Consider the following 21091-nt stretch of genomic DNA (forward strand, 5'->3'; position numbering starts at 1 on the left):
GAGACAAAAAATAAAAAGATTTACACTGATCTCAATTTATCCTTAAACAAAGAAAGTCTACCTTGCCAATAAAAAAACCCTTTAACCCCCAAAAAACAGAGACCAATTTGCCAACTCTAGAAACCATAATTTGAATATACTTTTGGTAGAAACCAACAAGCTTAATGCCTTTGTGTGGGAAATATCTAAGCTCTACCCTTTCCCATTTTGAAGTATAAGAACTTTTTAAGTTTTTTTTCTATTTAGTTGCCATAGCAACCAGAGTTAAATTGGGCAAATTCTTTTGGGAACAATCTTGATAAAGTTTCATACAAAGAGTATTCCTGCCAAGTTTCCAGTTAATATTGGCCAAGTGGTATTATAGAAGATGTACTTTTTTGAATAAAATGTGGACAGACGCTGGACGCAAGTTGATTGGCCATCCTAAAAGCCCCACTTATACTATGTGGGCAAGGTGAGCTCAAAAAATAGTCAAACTAAAAAAGTAGTAAAACAGCATAAGTTTGGGTTAAATTTCAAAATGCAACCATTTACCTTTTCAAATCATTCACTAAAATAACAAGATTAAAATTTCCCCTAAATTCCCGAAAATTTTGACCCTTTTTAAATTGAAGTGGAATTTAAGACTCTAATGTCAAAAAAGCTTGCATCCAATACCAAGAAAATATTTTGTTCAGAGAATTTAAGGTCTCTAGATATCTCCAATAAAAGAAAATCAAAACGTTACCCTCAAAACCACAAATCGCGGAGGCAAATAAAATCATAGCCAAAACAAAGAAGCATTTACCATGTGTTCCTGTAATATTGAATTGAGGAGCTCTGACTCAAGAAAACTGTTTCTAGGATATACTTCGGGGCCATGTTAACTAAAGCCTGAAAATATTAAGTCAATAAATGAGCTTTTATTTTTACAGCTGTAAAACAGTGGAATCGTTAAAGAACATTGTCATGGTGCCCACAACTCATACACACAGACAGAACACACACAAAAAGGTGAAATCGCTATATGTGGTCAGGTTGAAACGGCTATAATTGTGGTCAGGTGAAAGGATGAAAAAAACAAGATATGTTTGTAAAAACATGTATCTGCCCCCTATCAGCAGCCAATTAGTCAGTGATAAGGTTTATTATGACTTCTGACCCAGTGATCAAAACAATTAATAAGGGTTATCAAGTATCTAACTGGTCATGACCTTAACCTTTGACCCCTTGACCCAAAACTCAATAGGGGTCATCTGCTGGTCACACCAATCATCATACAAAGTTTTGAAGTTCCTAGCGCCTAAGCGTTTTTAGTTAATTGATCGGAAACCGTTTTAACATACCAAGGTCAATGTGGACCTTGACCTTTGACCCCTTGACCCCAAATCAATAGGTCCATCTGCTGGTCATGACCAATCACCATACCATGTTTTGAAGTTCCTAGGCAAAGGGTTCTTAAGTTATTGATTTGAAAGCATTTTTTTTACCTACAAGGTCAATGTGACCTTGCCCTTTGACCCCTTAACCGCAATATCAATAGGGGTCATCAGCTGGTCATGACCAATAATCATACCAAGTTTTGAAGTTCCTAGGCCTAAGGGTTTCTTTAGTTATTGATCGGGAAAACCGTTTTTACCTAAGAGGTCAATGTGACCTTGACCTTTGACCCCTTGACCCCAAAGTCAATAGGGGTCATCTACTGATCATGACCAATCACCATATCAGTTTGAAGTCCCTAGGCCTAAGGGTTCTTTCGTTAGTGATCGGAAACCGTTTTACCTACAAAGGTCAATGTGACCTTGACCCTTTGACCCTTAAACCCCAAAATCAATAGGGGTCATCTGCTGGTCATGACCAATCACCATACCAAGTTTTGAACGTTCCTAGGCATAAGGGTTCTTTAGTTATTGATCGGAAACCGTTTTTACCTACAAAGTCAATGTGACCTTGACCTTTGACCCCTTAAACCCCAAAATCAATAGGGGTCATCTGCTGGTCATGACCAATCACCATACCAAGTTTGAAGTTCCTAGGCCTAAGGGTTCTTTTGTTATTGATCAGAAACCGTTTTTACCCAAGGAGGTCAATGTGACCTTGACCTTTGACCACTTGACCCTAAAATCAATAGGGTCATCTACTGATCATTGACCAATCACCATACCAAGTTTGAAGTTCCTTGGCCTTAAAGTTCTTTAGTTATTGATCGGGGAAACCATTATTGCTTACAAGGTCAATGTGACCTTGAACCTTTGACCCCTTGACCCCAAAATCAATAGGGGTCATCTACTGATCATGACCAATCACCATACCAAGTTTGAAGTTCCTAAGCCTTAAAGTTCTTTAGTTATTGATCGGAAACCGTTTTTTGCTTACAAGGTCAATGTGACCTTGACCTTTGACCCCTTGATCCCAAAATCAATAGGGATCATCTACTGATCATGACCAATCACCATATCAAGTTTGAAGTTCCTAGGCCTTAAGGTTCTTTAGTTATTGATCGGAAACCGTTTTTGCTTACAAGGTCAATGTGACCTTGACCTTTGACCCCTTGACCCCAAAATCAATAGGGGTCATCTACTGGTCATGACCAATCACCATACCAAGTTTGAAGTTCCTAGGCCTAAGGGTTCTTTAGTTATCACTCGGAAACCATTTGGTCTACGGACCGACGGACCGACGGACCGACAAGTGCAAAGCAATATACCCCCTTTTCTTCGAAATGGGGGCATAATAAAGAAATTAGAGTGAACAAGAGCTGTCACCCAAGTGACAAATGCCCGAAAAGGTTTCTTATACATGCATGTAGTATGAAAAGAAAAGAGAATGAAAGTATTTAATTGCTTAATATAGATCTTTGTATTATTGTACCCGTTATCTCTAATTGTGATAGCGTGAACCTTCAAAATATAAGTGTGACCTTGACCTTTGAAGAATGGAGGTGGTTCCTGAACGCAACAGAATGTTGTTATGAGATAGACATTTGTGCCAAATTATTTCAAAATCCCCCAATGCATGACTTTTGTGTAAGTAGGGACGGACAGACGGATATGAGCCTTAGCTGCGACACATTGTCGTGATGTGGTAGACATTTGTGCCAAGTTATTTTAAAATCCTTCCATGCATGACAAAGTTACAGTCCAGACATGAATGTGTATCTTCAAACTCTTCTCGAGAGAATGAGTACCTTCAAACTTTAAGTGTGACTTTCACCTTGATGGTAGGGGCATGGGTTTTAGACGCAACATGTCGTCTTGATGTGGTAGACATTTATGCTTAGATATTTTAAAATCCTTTGATACATGACAAAGTTACAGTGCGGACACGAATGTGTGTACCTATAAACTCTAATTGTGATAAAGTGAAATTCCAAATGGTAGTGTGGCCTTGACCTTTGAGGTAGGGTCAGATTATTGGACGCGACACATCGTCTTTATGTGATACACATTTTTGACCAAGTTATTCTAAAATCCTTCCATGCATGACAAAGTTACAGTCCAGACACAAATGTGTGTACCTATAAACTCTTATTGTGATAAAGTGAAACTTCAAAATGTTAATGTGACCTTGACCTTGAAGGTAGGGACGTAATTCTTGGATGCGACACATTGTCTTGATGTGGTAGACATTTATGCCTAGTTATTTAAAAATCATTCGATGCATGACAAAGTTACAGCCCAGACACGAATGTGTGTACCTATTTACTCTTAATTGCAATAATGTGAACTTCAAAATGATAGTGTGACCTTGACCTTTGAGGTAGGGACGAGATTATTGGACGCGACACATCATTCTTATGTGGTACACATTTATGCCAAGTAATTCTAAAATCCTTCCATGCATGACAAAGTTACTGTCCGGACACAAATTTGTGTACCTATAAAAACTTATTGTTATAAAATGAAACTTCAAAATGTTAGCGTGACCTTGACCTTTGAGGTAGGGGCGTGATTTTTGAACGCAACACATCATCTCTATGTGGTAGACATTTATGCCAAGTTATTCTTAAATCCTTTGATGCATGACAAAGTTACAGCCCGGACACAATTGTGTGTACCTATTAATTCTAATTGTGATAATGTGAAACTTCAAAACGTTAATGTCACCTTGACCTTTGAGGTAGAGACTTAATTCTTGGAAGCGACACATCGTCTTGATGTGGTAGACATTTATGCCTGGTTATTTTAAAATCATTCGATGCATTACAAAATTTCAGTCCGAACACCATTGTGTGTACCTATTAATTCTAATTGTGATAATGTGAAACTTCAAAATGATAGTGTGACCTTGACCTTTGAGGAAGAGATGTGGTTCTTGGAAATGACACATCGTCTTGATGTGGTAGACAATTGTGCCAAATTATTTTAAAATCCCTTGATGTATGACAAAGTAACAGTCCGGACATAAATGAAGTGGGACCCACAGACAGACGGACGTTTGTACGAAATGGTCATTTATTGGGTACTTCTTTTGTTTAAAAGTACCCAATAAGAGAACACAAGAGCGATCAGTGATCACATGTGTCGCCTCATAATGGCCAATTTCATGTTGGGACAAGTTTTGTGAAATACGGACAGACAGACGGACAGTGCACAACTTTAGACTTGGTACTGATCATTCCTGTAAAGTTTGGATAAAAATTAAACCAGTAGTTTATGAGGAGTAAGTCCGGACAAGCTTTTGTGTATCTGGCAACACACAGAAAAAAAAAACACCCTTTTTATCAAAGGGCCATTACTCAGCCAAAAATCATTCAACAGGAAAACCCGTGCAACATGCGCAAGGACTTGAGCTACAGATCAATCCTGTAAAGTTTCATTGAAATTGCATTAGTGGTATAAGAGAAGTAGTCCGGACAAACTTTAAAAAAAAAAAAGAAAAAAAAAAAAAAAAAAAAAAAAAAAAAATAAAAATTATTAAAGGGCCATTACTCTAACAAAAATCATTGAACCGGAAAATGCTGATAAAATGCACAACTAGACTTGTACTGATCATTCCTGTAAGGGATGAAAATTGCACCAGTAGTTTATGAGGGGTAGTCCGGACAAGTTTTGTGACGGACGGACAGACGGATGGATGGACAGACAGACGACGGAAAGTGATCCCTATATGTCGCCACTACTCCGTAGAGGCAACACAAAAAGTACCCCAACAATACTGACAGAATGAATAGAATTACCCAACACGTGTCCTCTCGTGTGTTACAAGGGTACCCAAAAACAATGTCCTCTTTTGCCCCGACAGATGAACGGATGGACAGACAGACAGACTGTGGCGATTTTAATATGCCTCCTTCAGGGGCATAAGAAAGCGTAAAAACTTGAATCAGAAATCTTGAAAAGGTCGCTCAGTTTGGTATTTTTAGTAAACCAAATATGTTAATTTTGCCAATTTTAAACCCATTTTTTCTTAGCAACCAAATTTTTCAACATGGGAAAAAAAGAAAAAGACATGCGTAATCTCCAGACTGCCATCTACCCATATATCAATTTTCAAAAAAAATTTGTGTTATTACTGGATCCAGTTTATGTGTTAAATTTGCCATATTTTCAGTCTATTTGTTGCCACAGTAACGGCTTTCAACATAGGAAGAAAAGAAAAAGACAAGCATAATCTCAAGACTGCCATCTATGTATATATCAAGTTTCATAAAAATATTTTCAGTAATTTTTGCATTATTATGGAATCCAGTTTTGTGGACGGACTTACAGATGGACTGACAGACAGACAGACAGACAGATGGAGGGTAAACCTAAAGTCCACTACTTTTTTGATCGTTCGTAATGCACAAAATGACTTTTTAATTTAATAACACGGAAAAAAACAAATGGGCCAGTTGTTTTAGGTCTCACTCAAGGGAACTTCTGGACTATTCCAGAAAACTTTTACCCATACACTTAAATAGAAGATTAAGAGTCCTTATTACTGTAGTTAAATTTATTAATTATGAACTGACCTGCTTTGCGGAAGGTGTCATCCCAACTTGTACAACAATGATGGCTCGTGTTATATTTTCTTGCTGCATTCTTTCACAATATGTTTTTATAGTTTTTATGCCAACCTTTTCATCCTCAGGAAAGAAAACAAACATCTGGTCTTAAATGAGAAAATCATTATCAAGTTCAAAATAAACTTATTTTAAACAATATACCCATATCATATATAATTTGAAAATGAGGGCTTTTAGTGTTGCTTTATTTTCCACAGGTTTCCAAATTTGCACAACATAAGTAAATATTAAACACTGATGCAATTATTTACAAAAAGTTGTCATGCTGGAATTATTGAATACTGGACACAGTACAGGAAAACAAAAATTATGAGAAAAAGAAGAACATGTTTAATAAATGCAAATGCGCCCCCACCATTCTTGTCAGTAAAAATTGTTCAAACAAGATGGCCATGATGGCCCTCATATCGCTCGTCTGAATTAATAATATTGCAAACTATACATGAAAGGTGATACATAATCTAAGTCTTAAACTTATATCACAAAGATCATATTTGTATCTAAAATAGTGCATGTGTAAAACATTACTGGTTGCTATTGCTAAGGAAAACAATAGTCACTAAAGAAGTCATTGGTTGCTATACACAATCAGAATGGAAGTCAGTGAATGCTTTAAAATTAAATGGTAGATTTACTCATTGTCATGGAAAGCTAATGTTAGCTATGGAAATCAAACAGTTGCTATGGTAGCCATTGCTTGCTACAGAAAGTCAATGGTTCTTATGGAAAGTAAATTGTTGCTATAGAATGTCAATGGTTGCTATTAGAGTCACTTACTGCTTTTTAAGTCATTGTTTGTTATGAAAGTCTTTTGTAGCTGTAGAATGTTGCTAGTTGCTATTGAAGTTTATGTTTGCTTATAATGGAAATCCAGTGGTTGCTATGGAAGTTAATGGTTGCTATGGGAAGTCATATGCTTGCAATAGAGATCACTGGTTGCTATGGAAAGTCATGGTTGCTTTGGAAAGTCAATGGATACTTTGGAATGTGAATGGGTGCTAAAGAAGTCTATGGTTGCCATGAAAGTCAATAGTTGCTATGTGAGTCTCTGGTTTTCTATGGGAAGTCAATGGTTGCTATGGAAATCTATGGTTACTATGAAAAGTCAGTGGTTGCTGTGGAAGTCAATGGAAAGTCAGTTTTTTTAGATTCATTCCAGGAACATTTTGGCTCAGGTTTAACAATATTGGCCTATAAGTATCGGAGAAGTTGATAAAAAAAAAGATACCATCAACAACACATGATGGACACAGACTGATTTCAAATGCTCACCCTTGAGCACTTTGTGCTCTAAAAACAAGAAAATTTCATTTATTTGACTTTCATGGTCAAGGTCAATTACAGGTCAACATCACATCTTAATTATTCAATATATTTATTTGGTGTAAAGTAGAGGTGCGCAGTTTAACCGGTATACCGGTAAACCACGGTCCGAGACATCTGCGGTACGTACCGCGGTACAGACCTGGAAAACCGGTACTTTTAGCTCTAATTTAAAGCAATTACAGATCCGTAAAATGTACTAAATTAAAAAACTTTTTCTGTTGTATATGTCAATGTTTCTTTGAGTTAACCTTTTTGCAAACAACTTTCGCCGACTGTTATCATTCTTCGATAGTTCTTAGCGAAAATTGAATGCTTTATCGATTACCGCATGTAAGCCAGAATCGTCGACTTGCATGATTTCAGTTGAAGAAGCAAGAATTGTCGACTTACATTTACTTGTCCAAATATCGCTTATTTGATACGAAAACTAATCGTAAAGATTGATAATTCATGAGGGCATTCCAAGCTTGCATAAAATTAGGGTGTTACTATTTTAAGTATTTATATAAATAGCGACCAATCAGGCTAGGGGTTTTCCTTACGTCACGCACTTACTGCATGCGCATGGCAATTAACTAATTATAGAACGGCGTAGAAACTGGATTAAAAGTAATGTTCGTTCAACTAATGAATATTAATTAAGCAGCAACATGGTCAGCTTTTTTCTATGTGATAATTTTAATTTGCTTTTGGGGTACATGTTTGTTTTGGTTTCTGACACAGATTAATTAAACTAGCTCTTGCAATAAAAAATTTACAATAGCAGCTGGGACTCTGTTATAAAATTAACCGACAAATAAATATTTGTCATCGGCTAACGTGCATTTGACCTATTATTTTATTAATCAATAAGCAATAAAAACATTTTATTTTTCCATTTCAACTATGCAATTTATATAACAGTTGTTTAATGTTGAAAGAGACCAATATATAATAAAAAAAAACAACAAGAACTTATCCATGACCCAATTAATTTTTGATTGTCAACATGCGAAAGTACCTTATGAAAAAAAGTTAAATGATGCTTTGATTAATCTGTATTTTATAGATCTGCTTAATTTTGATATTTGAAATTCTATATCAGCCTACCTTGATACTTATTTTAGAGATAAAAATTAACCTATAGCGTACAATGAAAATCCGTGGTATACCGCGGTTAATACCGTGGTTTTTAGGAAAAAACCGTGGTATACCGTGGTATTTTCCTAAAGGGCGGTACCCAACTCTAGTGTAAAGTCTTGTTTTGTCCAAGTATGCATCAAATTCGTACATAAATAACAAAATCATGACAATTTAACCAAAATTCAATAATTGTACCTTGATGGTCAAGGTCATATTAAGCTGAAGGTCAAAGTCATTTCAACCTTGGTCTTGTTCAAAAGGTATGAAGATAATCTGTTTATTAATTAACAAGTTACAGTCAATTATAGCAAAAAGCATTGAAAATACAATAATTTCACTCTCTAAGTCAAGGTCATAAATGAGCCAAGGTCAATTTGAGTTTGATAAACATAGAGATAATATCCTAAAGAATGTTGTGACTTAATTTGAAGTAAATCCATTAATAACAAAGTAATAGCCAGTTACAAGGGAAACAAGTAGAGATTTTGATGCTAAAGCATCAAGTCGCCGGATAGAAAAATGATTGTATTATCATAAATTTAAGAAAATATAAGTTTAATGGTTCAAGTATAAAAATAAGAGGAACAATCAGTTGAGTAATGTTTGCCACTGAGGCTTGTAAGGCAAGACTTAGTGCTATGCTGGTAATTCTTCTTGTAAATGTACTTTAAACATATACTGTTGTACCATACATTGAAATCCGTATAGGTTACTAGTTCAGATTCAGATAATTACCGACAAATATTTATTTACCGATCATCGAATATTTGCAAAGTGACTATGAAAATATATATATGTTTAATTATTTCATGAAACAATACAATTTTACTGTAAAAGTGTTGTACATCATTATTATGTGCTATAGAAAAAATATATAATTTAGTTGAAATCAATACATGTATTCCCATCGTTACATACGATATATAAAATTAACGTTTAATTGCCTTAGTTGAAATCAATACATGTATTCCCATCGTTACATACAATATATAAAATTAACGTTTAATTGCCTTTCAGTGCAATAAACTATCAACACAAAGATAGTTTATTATTTTTTTCTATGTATTTATTACGATTGTCATACCGTTTTGGAAACCTGCGTGACGGAAACCGACGGAATATACCGAAATCAACGATTATCATTATATATTTCAATAATGTGCCTCTTAAGCATAAAATTATTTTGGGATGTTCAACCTAAACTAAACTATTGAACTTTCTTGTCCAAAGTTTGACAGAAAGGACCACAAGAAGAAAGGAAAAGGTTTTGAAAATTTATTTTTAATGTGTAAAATATGAGTTAACAGGTTTTTCTATTGATATAAAGTATGAAACTGATTAATGAAAAATAACTTATGTAATTATCTGTACAAAATTACAATGATTTGCATCTTATCGGCTACCACACCTTTTGCCAACCATTAACAAGTTACCTGTATGTCTTATCAGCAATCTGTTACTATTAATAGATTTTATAACGATATACAACAAATATAAACATGTAGTCACGTGATTCTTACGAAAGACAAGGGAGAATTTGTTTATAATTAGATAAAATAATGTAATATAATAGGTCTCATAAAATATAAACAACCAAATAATTTTAAAGTGTCATTTCAAATATCATTCATGATTTATATATTATAAAATAGCAATGCTTGACACATAGAAAAAAGTAAAAGTAACCCTAATATTCAATGGCTGATCCTTGGGGATATGTTATTGATTCATTATTTTCATAAAGCCTTCGGCTTTCGCATGTATACATAGCATTCCTTCCTGGACGTATCGATTAAATCGCACTTTAAAAAAGAATCAAATCTCCCGCGTAATGAGGTATACCCCATCGCACATGCGCAGTACACCATACAATACCGGAAGTAAACCCCGGAAATTTCATATCTTTTCTGGCGTTTCGATGTTACGTAGTGTTGGTTATTTTACGCTTACTTTCTGGTTATACCTTTTAATTTTTTGGTAGGTAAAGTATACCTTGTTATTTGTTTTTGTCATGGATGATGTTTTATCCGCTATGTTCTTCTTCGGAAGAGGGTTTTTCTGGATTTTCTGAGTCTGACATGCCTAAAACGTCTAAACCTCCTCGGCGGTCAAAAAATGTAACGAAGTCTAAAAAACCCAAAGGTAAGTCCTTAAAGTCCACAGTTCATGTGGTAAATAAGAGTTCTGGGCCAAAATCTCTTCGGAGAAGTCTTCGGACAGGCCATTATTAGATGTTTCGAAGTTGTCAGCCGCTGACATTGCATCTCTTAGGAGTTTGCTCGGCATACAACAGGTGGATTCGAATCCTGTTTATAATGACGATGACGTTTTATTTTGCCGAAAAAGATTTGTCTGTTAGACCTAATATTACTGTTCAGGTCGATGCAGATAATGTATCTGACAATGAATATGCCCCTTTTGAACAAGATGATTCTGGTAATTATGAACATGCTGGTGTTCAGTCTATTCAGACACATAGTCGTGATTCCCTTTTCTAGAGGGTTTTCTCAGGCACTTTTTGATGATGGTTCGACTAAAAGTGACCAAAATAACAATTTTTTATCTTCGGATGAAATTGATTGGGCTATGCCAAAAATTGAAGGTTCCTTTAAAAGGCAAAGCTGTTTCTACTAAGTTGGCTGAGCTGATCAATACCTCTTGTACAGCTCTTTTGCGATACAGATCCCCTTACAAATGAGTATAAGGTGCCTGAGAACTGCGAAATGGCTAGCCCACCTTTTAGTGAATCAAGAAATTTGGAAAATTTTGGACAAAAAGTCTCATTTGAATGATAAGATGTTAGTTAACATTCAAATTTTAGTGGCATACCGCGGTTTGGCACAGTAAATTAATTTAGCCGAGTTGATTAAGGGTAATATATCTCCAGACGCTAAGAATGTAATGTGTGACTTGTTTACTGTCCTAGGACAAATACAGTATAATCTTTCTCTTCGGAGAAGATATTCTATTCGGCCATTGCTTAAAAAGAAGTATGCTAGTCTTTGTCAAACCTCAATGCCTGTTACAAACTAAACTTTTTGGGATGACATAAGTAAAGAGGTAAAGAATTGTGAGAGTACAGTTGTCCTTAGGGGAATACCTTCAGTCAACAAAGTCCTTTTATATGGATTATATGGGAGCAATTTTAGAGGCAGAGGTCGTTTCCTAGGAAAAGCTTATTCATCTAGGTTCATCTCTAGAACTCAGCCTTACCAGTCAAGAGGTCAGTATAATAGGAATATGCCAAGATCCAGACCTTTTAGAAGATCTGTACCTGTACTGCAACTGCTACAGCCCCAAACGATCAGGCTTAAATAAGGTAAGTTCAGTTGGAAAAATAAAATTACATTTAGACCAATGGAAAAAATACACAAATGATCCTTGGATTCTAGGAGTAGTTTCTGGTTATAAAATTGATTTTGTAAAGAAACCTTTTCAGAATAAAATACCTAAAGAATTCCCTTTGAAGTGAACAGTGGAAAATTGTTAATGATGAAGTTGAATCTCTTATTAAAAAAGGTGCCGTTTTTGCAATCTTCTCACCAGTGTAACGAGTTTATCTCTACTTTATTCATTGTTGCTAAGCCTAATGGTAAATTTAGGCCAGTCATTAATCTTAGATATCTCAATGATTTGTATGTTATAATCATTTCAGAACAGAAACATTTAATATTGTTTTAGATCTGATACAGAGAAATGATTACTTTACAAAAGTTGATTTGTCTGAGGCATACTTTTCTGTTCCTATACATGAACATTATAGAAAATATTTAAAGTTTCAATGGAATGGAACTTGTATGAATTTTCATGTTTACCTTTTGGGCTTTCCATTGCGCCTTATTTGTTTACAAAAATATTTAAACCAGTCTATGCTTGGTTAAGAAAAACAAGATATTCGATGCAGTTACCTACATTGATGATTCATTGAATATGAGTCAAGATAAGATTATCTGTTCAAAAAATTCAATGACTTTAGTTCAAAACTTTAGAAATCAATTAGGGTTTTGTTGTCAATCAAGACAAATCCAGTCTTGTACCTTCTCAAGGATAATATTTTTTGGTTTTATTATTGATTCCGTTGAATTTAAGGTCTATTTACCTGATAAAAAAGTACAAAAAAATTATTTCTAAAGCCAAGTTTCTTATTTCGAAAGAAGAATGTTTTTATAAGAGAATTAGCATCTTTTATTGGTCTTGTTATCAATGCCTTTTTTGCTGTTTTGAGGCTAAATTACATTATCGTGATTTGAGAGAGATAAAATTTTTGCTGCTTGGCAACACTATGGATTTTGACCAGACCATGAATTTATCTACAACCTCTTTAGAGGAGTTACAATGGTGGTTAAAAATACTGTTATTAAAAAAGGGAAGTTTATAAGACTCACAACCTGTGGATATCAAATGTAGAACGGACGCGAGCTTATCTGGTTTTTGGGGGGAATAGACCTAGAGTCTCAAATGCATACAAATGGCAGATGGACCTTCGAGGAGTCGAACAACAATATCAATTATTTAGAATTATTGGCAATTTTTTATGTTTTTAAAGGCTCTTTACACTAACTGTTTCCAATAAACATATTGAAGTAGCAGTGTGATAATACTAACTGCAGGTTTCCTATGTAAATGAGTTTGGTGGTATGCATTCAATACCTATGGATTCTTTAGCTAAAAATATTTGGTTTTGGGTGCATTCAAAGGAATATTTGTTTGTCTGCCAGTCATATTGCAGGAAAAGAAAATACTGCAGATTTTTATTCTAGAAATTTTTCTCTAATTCTTCGGAATGGAGTGTTGAAACAAAGTGTTTTTGACAGAATTTGTAAAACAATATTTTTTACCGGATATAGATTTGTTTGCGTCGCGTTTAAATACAAAATTAGACAAGGTTGTAAGCATGGTTTTCCAGAGCAGGAGCCTTTTCTGTAAATTGCGTTTAATATGTCCATGGTCTGGACTTTGTCCATTTGTTTTCCTCCATTTAATATGAATAACAAAAGTTTCATAAATAAAGTAGTAACTGCATCGAAGTTGATAAGGCTCTAATAGTATTCCTTTTATGGCCATCTCAACCATGGTTTCCTATTATTTTAGAATGGTAGTTGTTCATTCCTCAAGGTTACCAGACACAGGGATTTGCTCGTACTGCCACACAGTCCTAAGAACACACCCCATTAGGGAAGCGTTTGTTTCAATTTGGTCCGCAGCCATCTAACGGAATCGCTCCAAAAGTCGAGGTCTTTTTCGTCAGACCTTGCCAACTTCAATTTTATCATCATGGCAAGAGGGAACACAGAAGCAGTTATCAAAGCGCTGGAAAAGTATGGTACTTGGAACTGTGTCAGGTTGTAATCCCCTTAATACACTGAAGATGAAATTGTAATGTATCGTTTTATTTATTTAAATTAGGAAGATCCTATTCGGTAATTAATAGTCATAAGTCCTATGCTTTTGCAGACTTCCCGTTTTTTTGGGAACAGTTGGGTGCAAATCGTGTGAGTAATTCGCTCGCTTCATGAAAGTGTGGTTTTAACTTTCAAACCTCCGCGGCCTTAGATATTTAGTGTTTTGGGGATGCTGACAATTGTTTTGAAGTTTTTGAAAACTCTATGCCTTTGACAAATTAACTCTTAAAATTGTTGACTTTAAGGTGGTTGCTTTGATTTTCGATAGCAAACTCCTAGAGCCAGACTTTTAACAGCTATGAATTGATTAGATATGTTAATTCAAGAGAAAGATAATTGTGTTTTTTTTTCCACATTTACTTAAACTTCTAAAATTGTCATTCTTTTACTACGTATGAAACACTTTTCCTCAGGAAAGTTTATGTGCTTGGCATTACTCTTTTAGCTATCTTAGGCAACTGAGAATTGTAGATTTCTAGGTCTTTATTTCATTTCTTTTCAAACTTTTGATAAAGTAACCTAGCAGTACTATAGCCAGATGGTTGAAAGACATTTTAAACTCTCCGGTATCAATAACGGATATTTATAAAGCCAATTCTTTTAGAGGTGTATCTCAATCAGCAGCTTCAGCAGGGGTTGTTCTTTGAAAGTCTATCCTTAGAACTGCGGAATGGAAGTCGGACAAAAACTTTAAGAAATTTTATTACAGACAGTCTTCTAGAATAGGTATAATTGACTTATTACGCAGGCTGTTTTTAAAACAGTTGAGTTTATCGACGAGCAGTATTACAATTTTATTTACTAGACTATATAATTTAAGTGACATGTTGATATTGTGTACTATGAATCCTGTGTCGTGTATATACTCTACTTGCTGTATTCAAAGTGTTTGGGTTAATTTTCTTACTATATAGATTGTTGTTTTAACAGTTTGTATTGGGAATTAAAATGATTTTCCTTTAGTTGAACTTTACTTTTGCAGTTCAGGTTTTATGTTGCCACAAATTAGTTTTTTTGTTGCCTTAAAGACATGCTATGTATACATGCGAAAGCCGAAGGCTTTATGAAAATAATGTTCCCCCTCAATCCAAGCTTTAGTGCAGGATAGGGTCATTAATGGAGAATATAGCCGGAAGGCCGAGCATGTATACTACGCGCCCACTATTTTATGTTTGTTATTACCTCTGCCCGAAATCATTTCTTCTTTGCAACAAAAACATGTTAAAGATATGAAATTTCCGGGGTTTACTCGCGGTATTGTATGGTGTACTGCGCATCGTGCGATGGGTATACCTCAATTACGCGGAGATTTTGATCCTTTTTAAAGTGCGAGTTAATCGATACGTTCCAGGAAGGAATGCTATGTATACATGCTCGGCCTCCGGCTTTATTCCAATAATGACCTCATCCTGCACTACAGCTTGGATGAGGGAACAGTTTTATGTTATTGGTAATGTTGCTTTTTAAGATGTCAATATGTGGCATGATTTCATTTCACTGAGCAAAGTTGATCATGATGTTTTGAATTTTTGAGATTCTGAAAAATAATTGTTGTCTTTAATTTGTTCACATGAATTTATATGCTTTTATTTTCAGATTTTAAGGGCTTCTCCTACATAGGTTTAATATTAAACCTGTTACACAATATAGTTGCCGGTTTCTACGGGACCTTCTCCTACCCATAGGTAATTAATATGAAACTGTTTACAAATATAGTTTGCCGGTTTCTACCGGCGACTTCTCACTAAAATAGGTATATATATTGACAACTGTTACATATATAGGTTGCCGGTTTCTACGGCGACTTTCCCTACATAGGTTTAATATGAAACTGTTACAATATAGTCGCCGGTTTCTTACCAGCGACTACAAGAACGTGTTTGTTAACATTATGCCCCCCGGCTCAGATTCTTGTCAGTAACAATATTTCAAAAAAATATTTACCCAGTCACTCAGTTAAGGTGCAAGAGATAGTCAAAATAATAATGTAAACACAGTTAATATACTTGAAAGAGTCATGGCGTTTTGTAATTGAAAAAATTTAAGTTTTGGCAAGTCATTGCTATGGCTTGTGATGAAGTTTGAAAAAAACCCTAAATCAATCTAGATGTAAATTATCATCCTTTCAAAATATGAACAAAGAAGAGCATCGCTAGGCGGAGCATATATATGGCCCAAAAGTGTAGCAGCACCCTAGGCGAAGCATTATACTGAACAAAGTGTTTTTTTTTTTTTTATAATGATGAAGCATTTGTAAGACATTGGACATTAAATAAAGTATTACTCCTTCAAAAAGCCAATTCTCCTTTGTAGCTGAAGAACCTTCATTATATATACATTTGCCGGTTCCAAAGCACCACCATCAAGTTGTTATCTTGTAAGTTAAAAATGCTACGACGGACGGACAAAAAGACGCCAGGGTATAACATATCCTCAATATAAGTGATCATCCTATGAGGTTGACAAGTTGTTAAACTGCTAACAATATTAAGGTCTTTTGATATTGACCTGATCCTTTGGACCGCCCAATATAGATATGGATTTTATTAATATAGGCAATCATCCTCATGAAGTTTGAACACTGTAAGCCAAATGAACTTGTGTTATGCTCCAGAAAGCACAATTTTCAGTGTGAAGAATCATTTGTGACCCTGACCTTGACCTTATGACCCCTAAATCAATAGGGATCCTAAAATGATTGGACATGCTGTTCATCCTATAAATTTTACACCTGCAGGTTGATTAATACTAAAAGTATTGAGCAGAAACTGTTTTCAGTTTTAAGGTAATAGTGACCCTTAAACCTTGACCTTGTGACTCTAAAATCAATAGGGGTCCCCTACATATATTAACAATCATCCTAAATGAAGTTTAAACACTGTGGGCCAAATGGAACTTAAGTCATGCTCCAAAAGTACAATGTTTCCAGTGTAAAAATATTATTGGGACCCTGACCTTTGACTTATACCTAAAATCAATAGGGGTATGTATTGGACAGACTGTTTATCCTTTAAAAATTTTACAGCTTGCAGGTTGATTAGTACTTAAGTTATTGAGAAGAAGCTGTTTCAGTTTTAAGGTAATAGTGACCTTCGACCTTTGACCTTGTGACCTCAAACATGGGATCTTCTACCCAATATTGACAATCATCCTTTGAAAGTTTGAACACTGTGGGCCAAATGGAAATTACGTCAATGCTCCAGAAACCCAATTTTCAGCTTAAAGATCAATTTGACCGCTGGACCTTTGACCTTAATGAGCCTAAACTCATTTTTCTAAGTCAGGGCAAGTAACTACTAAAAATACTACATATATCCACATTTCTGTAAAGTTTCATGAGACTCTAGGTCAAATACTTTTGAGCTATTTGCGCACAAAGTTGAAATTTGCAAATTTTTAAAAAAGGGCAAATCACTCTAAACGAGAAGGGCCATGATGGCCCTGGTCGCTAACAACAGAAAACAACTGCTTTTCAGTGTTGGAAATTATCCATTGTCCAATATTTTATATTAAATTTGAGCATGAGAATAGTTTAACAACTAGAAATGTGTCATCATGCCACGGATGCCCCCGCATGCAGCCAAAATTCAAATGTTATATTTAGTTCAAATTGTTTGCACAAATTATTTTTCATTTAAGTTCAAAGCCCTAAAACTTTTTCAATGTTAACCACAAACTATTTTATACCATATCTCAAGGCACTGAAATTAAATTCAGTCTTAACCTTTTTGAAAAATAGCATAATTGGCATGATTTGTAGCCAATAAGCGGCTACATACATTTCACAAAAGTATGAAGTATGAAACTGAAAGTTCAAAATTTTCCAACATTCAGGAAAAGATAAGTTTGTCCAAAATCATTGAACCAGACCAAATTCAAACATTAAAGCTCGCTTTATTCCTAAGATGTATCTATATTATATTTCAAAGTGCAGGGACATAACTCTACCAAAAAATCATCGAACCATGACCAAATTCCAAACTTAGACCTGCGCGATATCCTTTGACATAACCCCATATGTCAAATTTGAGTTGAATAATTATAGTAACACGTTGGGTTGATAATGACAGAAACTGGTAAATTTCATATTTATTTTCAAAAGTGAAAGGGGCAATTAACTCTGCCAAAAATCATCGAATCATGACCAAATTCGAACTTGACCTGTATTTTCTCATGAACAATATCCATATGTCAGTTTGAAGTTGAATGTGTTGTACCGTTGTGGGCGATAATGGACGGAAACTGAAAATTTCCATATTACTTCAAAGTTAAAGGGGCATAACTCTGCCAAAAATCCATCGAACCATGACAAATTCGAACTTGACCTGTATTTTCTCATGACATATCCATAATGTCAAAATTTGAGTTGAATATATGCAAAAGTTATTAAGATAATGAACCGGAAACTGATGATGCGGAATGACGGAAGGAACGAAATGACGGAAAAAGGGTAACACTATATGCCGCCTGCCATTATATGGCGGGATAAAATTTGATAAAATGCCATGACCTGGGGCATTAGCTTTAGCGTAAACAGGGGATAAATCAAATTTATCATGAGCAAACCTTGATAAAGACTACCTAGAATGCTTCCACAGTTTGGTGACTGCATCTATCAATTATTTTAGTAGGAAATGATGTTCAACTATTTTTAGGCTTTAGTGGCCCCTAAAAGGGGCCAATCAAATTAATATGAGGCAAACTTGATAAACAGATCTAAGAATCTACAGACAAAGTTTGGTGATCATCCATCAATACTTCTGTAGAAAATAGACGTTTAAAAGTATTTCTATTTTTAGCTTTAGCGGTCCTAAAAGGGGGCCAATCAAATTAATATGAGCAATGATATAAGACTAACCTAAGAATGCTACAGACAAAATTTGGCGGATCAATATGCCATGCAATAGTTCTGTAGAAATATCGACATTGAAAGGTATTCCATTTTAGCTTGCCTCCCCCCTATTTGTTGTCTCAAATGGTTGAAAAAAAATGCTACTTAGGCCGCCAACACTTTTTTGTTTGAGGAATGTTAAAAAAGTGACCATTTTTTTTTCGCGCGCACCACCAATCCAAAAGATACATCAGGGGTTGCCAGAGAGAGGGATGTGTCCCATCTGTTTGGGGCGTTGAAGGGGGGGGCGGTAGTCCCCCTCAATCGCCAAAAAATTTGGACTTGTGAGAGGCTAAAAACTACCCCATCGCATCAACAAGGTAACATGTAACAAACGCGGAAAAGCCTTTGACTCTATCTCAATCCATTGAGAAGTTGATGGAAAAATCAAAAGCAAAATAGTGATTTTGCAATTTTTTGAGATGTCCCCTCATTTGCATGGTAACAGAAATTTAAGACTGAGCATGTTTTGTTACAAAGGCAATGGTCGTAGGAAAACAAGTCAACATTTGTGCTAAGTTTGATTAGTATTGAAGCAGTTTTTATAGTTTTTATAGCAATTTGAACTTAACGAGAGAACTTTTCAATGAAAACAGCCAATTTTTCACAACAATGCTCATGGGTAAAGGTTTTCTACTTTTAGCCCTAGAGACCCCTAAACATGTTTCTGCCAGAGCGCGTTTTTTGCGTTTTGGCGCACTATCTTTCAGCCATGACGCAATGAAATTTAGTTAGTGCGTATTTTGTGGAACGCAAAGAATTTCACGCAGTCGCTGATTTCAACACAAGTCAGAATATACAGACTATAAACGTCAATCAGTATAAAAAATGTACGGAATGTTTACACGTGGGCTCCACTATAATTCTTTAATGAGAAATGAAATTTACCGGGTCGTGGTCCGGCAATTTAGTCCAATTTCAACTAGTTAATAAAACGCTAGCATTTATACGTTATGCAGTATAATTTAAAGCGCCCAGACAAAATTATTTATTTTGTTGTCGTCATATTCTGCGAACGAATAACTGTCTGCTGGAAAATGCAGTCTGCGTATATGTTAGTGTTCATACTGTGCTGTTTCTAGCAGAAATTGGAAACTTCGAGAAGGCGATAGCGACAAGGAGAATGTTTCTAATTTCTGTAAAACAGCTAAGAGAACACAAACATATTTAGTGTCAAGCTTATTTGGCCCTTGATTACGTCACTTAGGCGGTAACTATGAAGGCACTGATGAAAAATAGAAGGCGACTATGAACGAATTCAATATAGTATCGACTTTGCTTTCTTCTATGAAAATTATCACACATAATTTTTAAGAAATACAGGCGTTATTATTGGATGACAAATAATCCAAAAAAGCAGAGATTGACCAATTTCTTCACACGAAAAATATATCAAAATATTGTAAATAAACTATAAACGTGTTACCTGTTTTTTTTTACATTTTTTGTTATAAATTTTATTGGCATGAACCTCTTATGAATTTGAAATGACCCTAAAATATGCATACAGGGGGTCATAAAAGACCGCTCAGAAAAATCAGAGCTGGCAGAAACACTGCATAAAGGGCCAATCAAATTCATATGACAGCAAACTTGTATAAAAGACTACCTAAGATGCGACAGACCAAGTTTGGTGATCATTCATCAATTAGTTCTGTAGAATAGACATTTAAAGGTATTTTTATTTTTAGCTTAAGCAGCCCCTAAAGGAGCCAATCAAATTAATATGAGCAAACTTGAACAAAATACTACCCAAGAATGCTACAGAGCACAGTTGGTGATCATCTATCCATAGTTCTGTAGAAGAAGATGTTTAAAAAGTGTTCTATTTTTAGCCTAGAAGACCCGCTAAAAGGGGCAAATCAAATTAATAAATGAGCAACTGATAAAAGACAACCCAAGAATGCTACTACAAGTTTGGTGATCAGTCCATCAAATAGTTGTTTAAAGGGTTTTTCTTTTTTTTTAGTTCTGTTGGACCCTAAAAGGGGGACCAATTGAACTGAGCAAATTGCAAGTACTGTCACAAGGATGCTAAAAGACATTTGAAGTAAATTCTGACCAGCAGTTTCAGAGAAGAAGACGTTGGTTTGGGTGCATGACGACGGAACACTCAGAAGATCCCCTTTGATACTATTAGCTGCATCGCTGAACCGTCGGTTCTAGTGAGCTAAAAATACTAAATAATCCACACAAAAAATACCCTAGGTGCACAACTCAAACATGCTGATCAACATTTCTGTAAAGTTCATGACTCTACGGATCAAACACTTTTTGAGTTTCATGACTCTAGATCAAATACTTTTTGAGCCATGTGGGACACAAGTTGAAATTCGCAAATTTTTACTAAGTAAAGGCAAC

General features: G+C 35.2%; 1 pseudogene; it reads right to left on the reverse strand.

The window, feature by feature from the left end:
• Positions 1-787: 787 nt before the first annotated feature.
• Positions 788-21091, reverse strand: part of LOC132740177 (DNA-directed RNA polymerases I, II, and III subunit RPABC1-like) — a 37881-nt pseudogene continuing 17577 nt past the window's right edge.

This window comes from Ruditapes philippinarum, unplaced genomic scaffold, assembly GCF_026571515.1.
Source record: "Ruditapes philippinarum isolate M1 unplaced genomic scaffold, ASM2657151v2 ctg13290_1_1_1_1, whole genome shotgun sequence".
Classification (NCBI taxonomy): domain Eukaryota; kingdom Metazoa; phylum Mollusca; class Bivalvia; order Venerida; family Veneridae; genus Ruditapes; species Ruditapes philippinarum.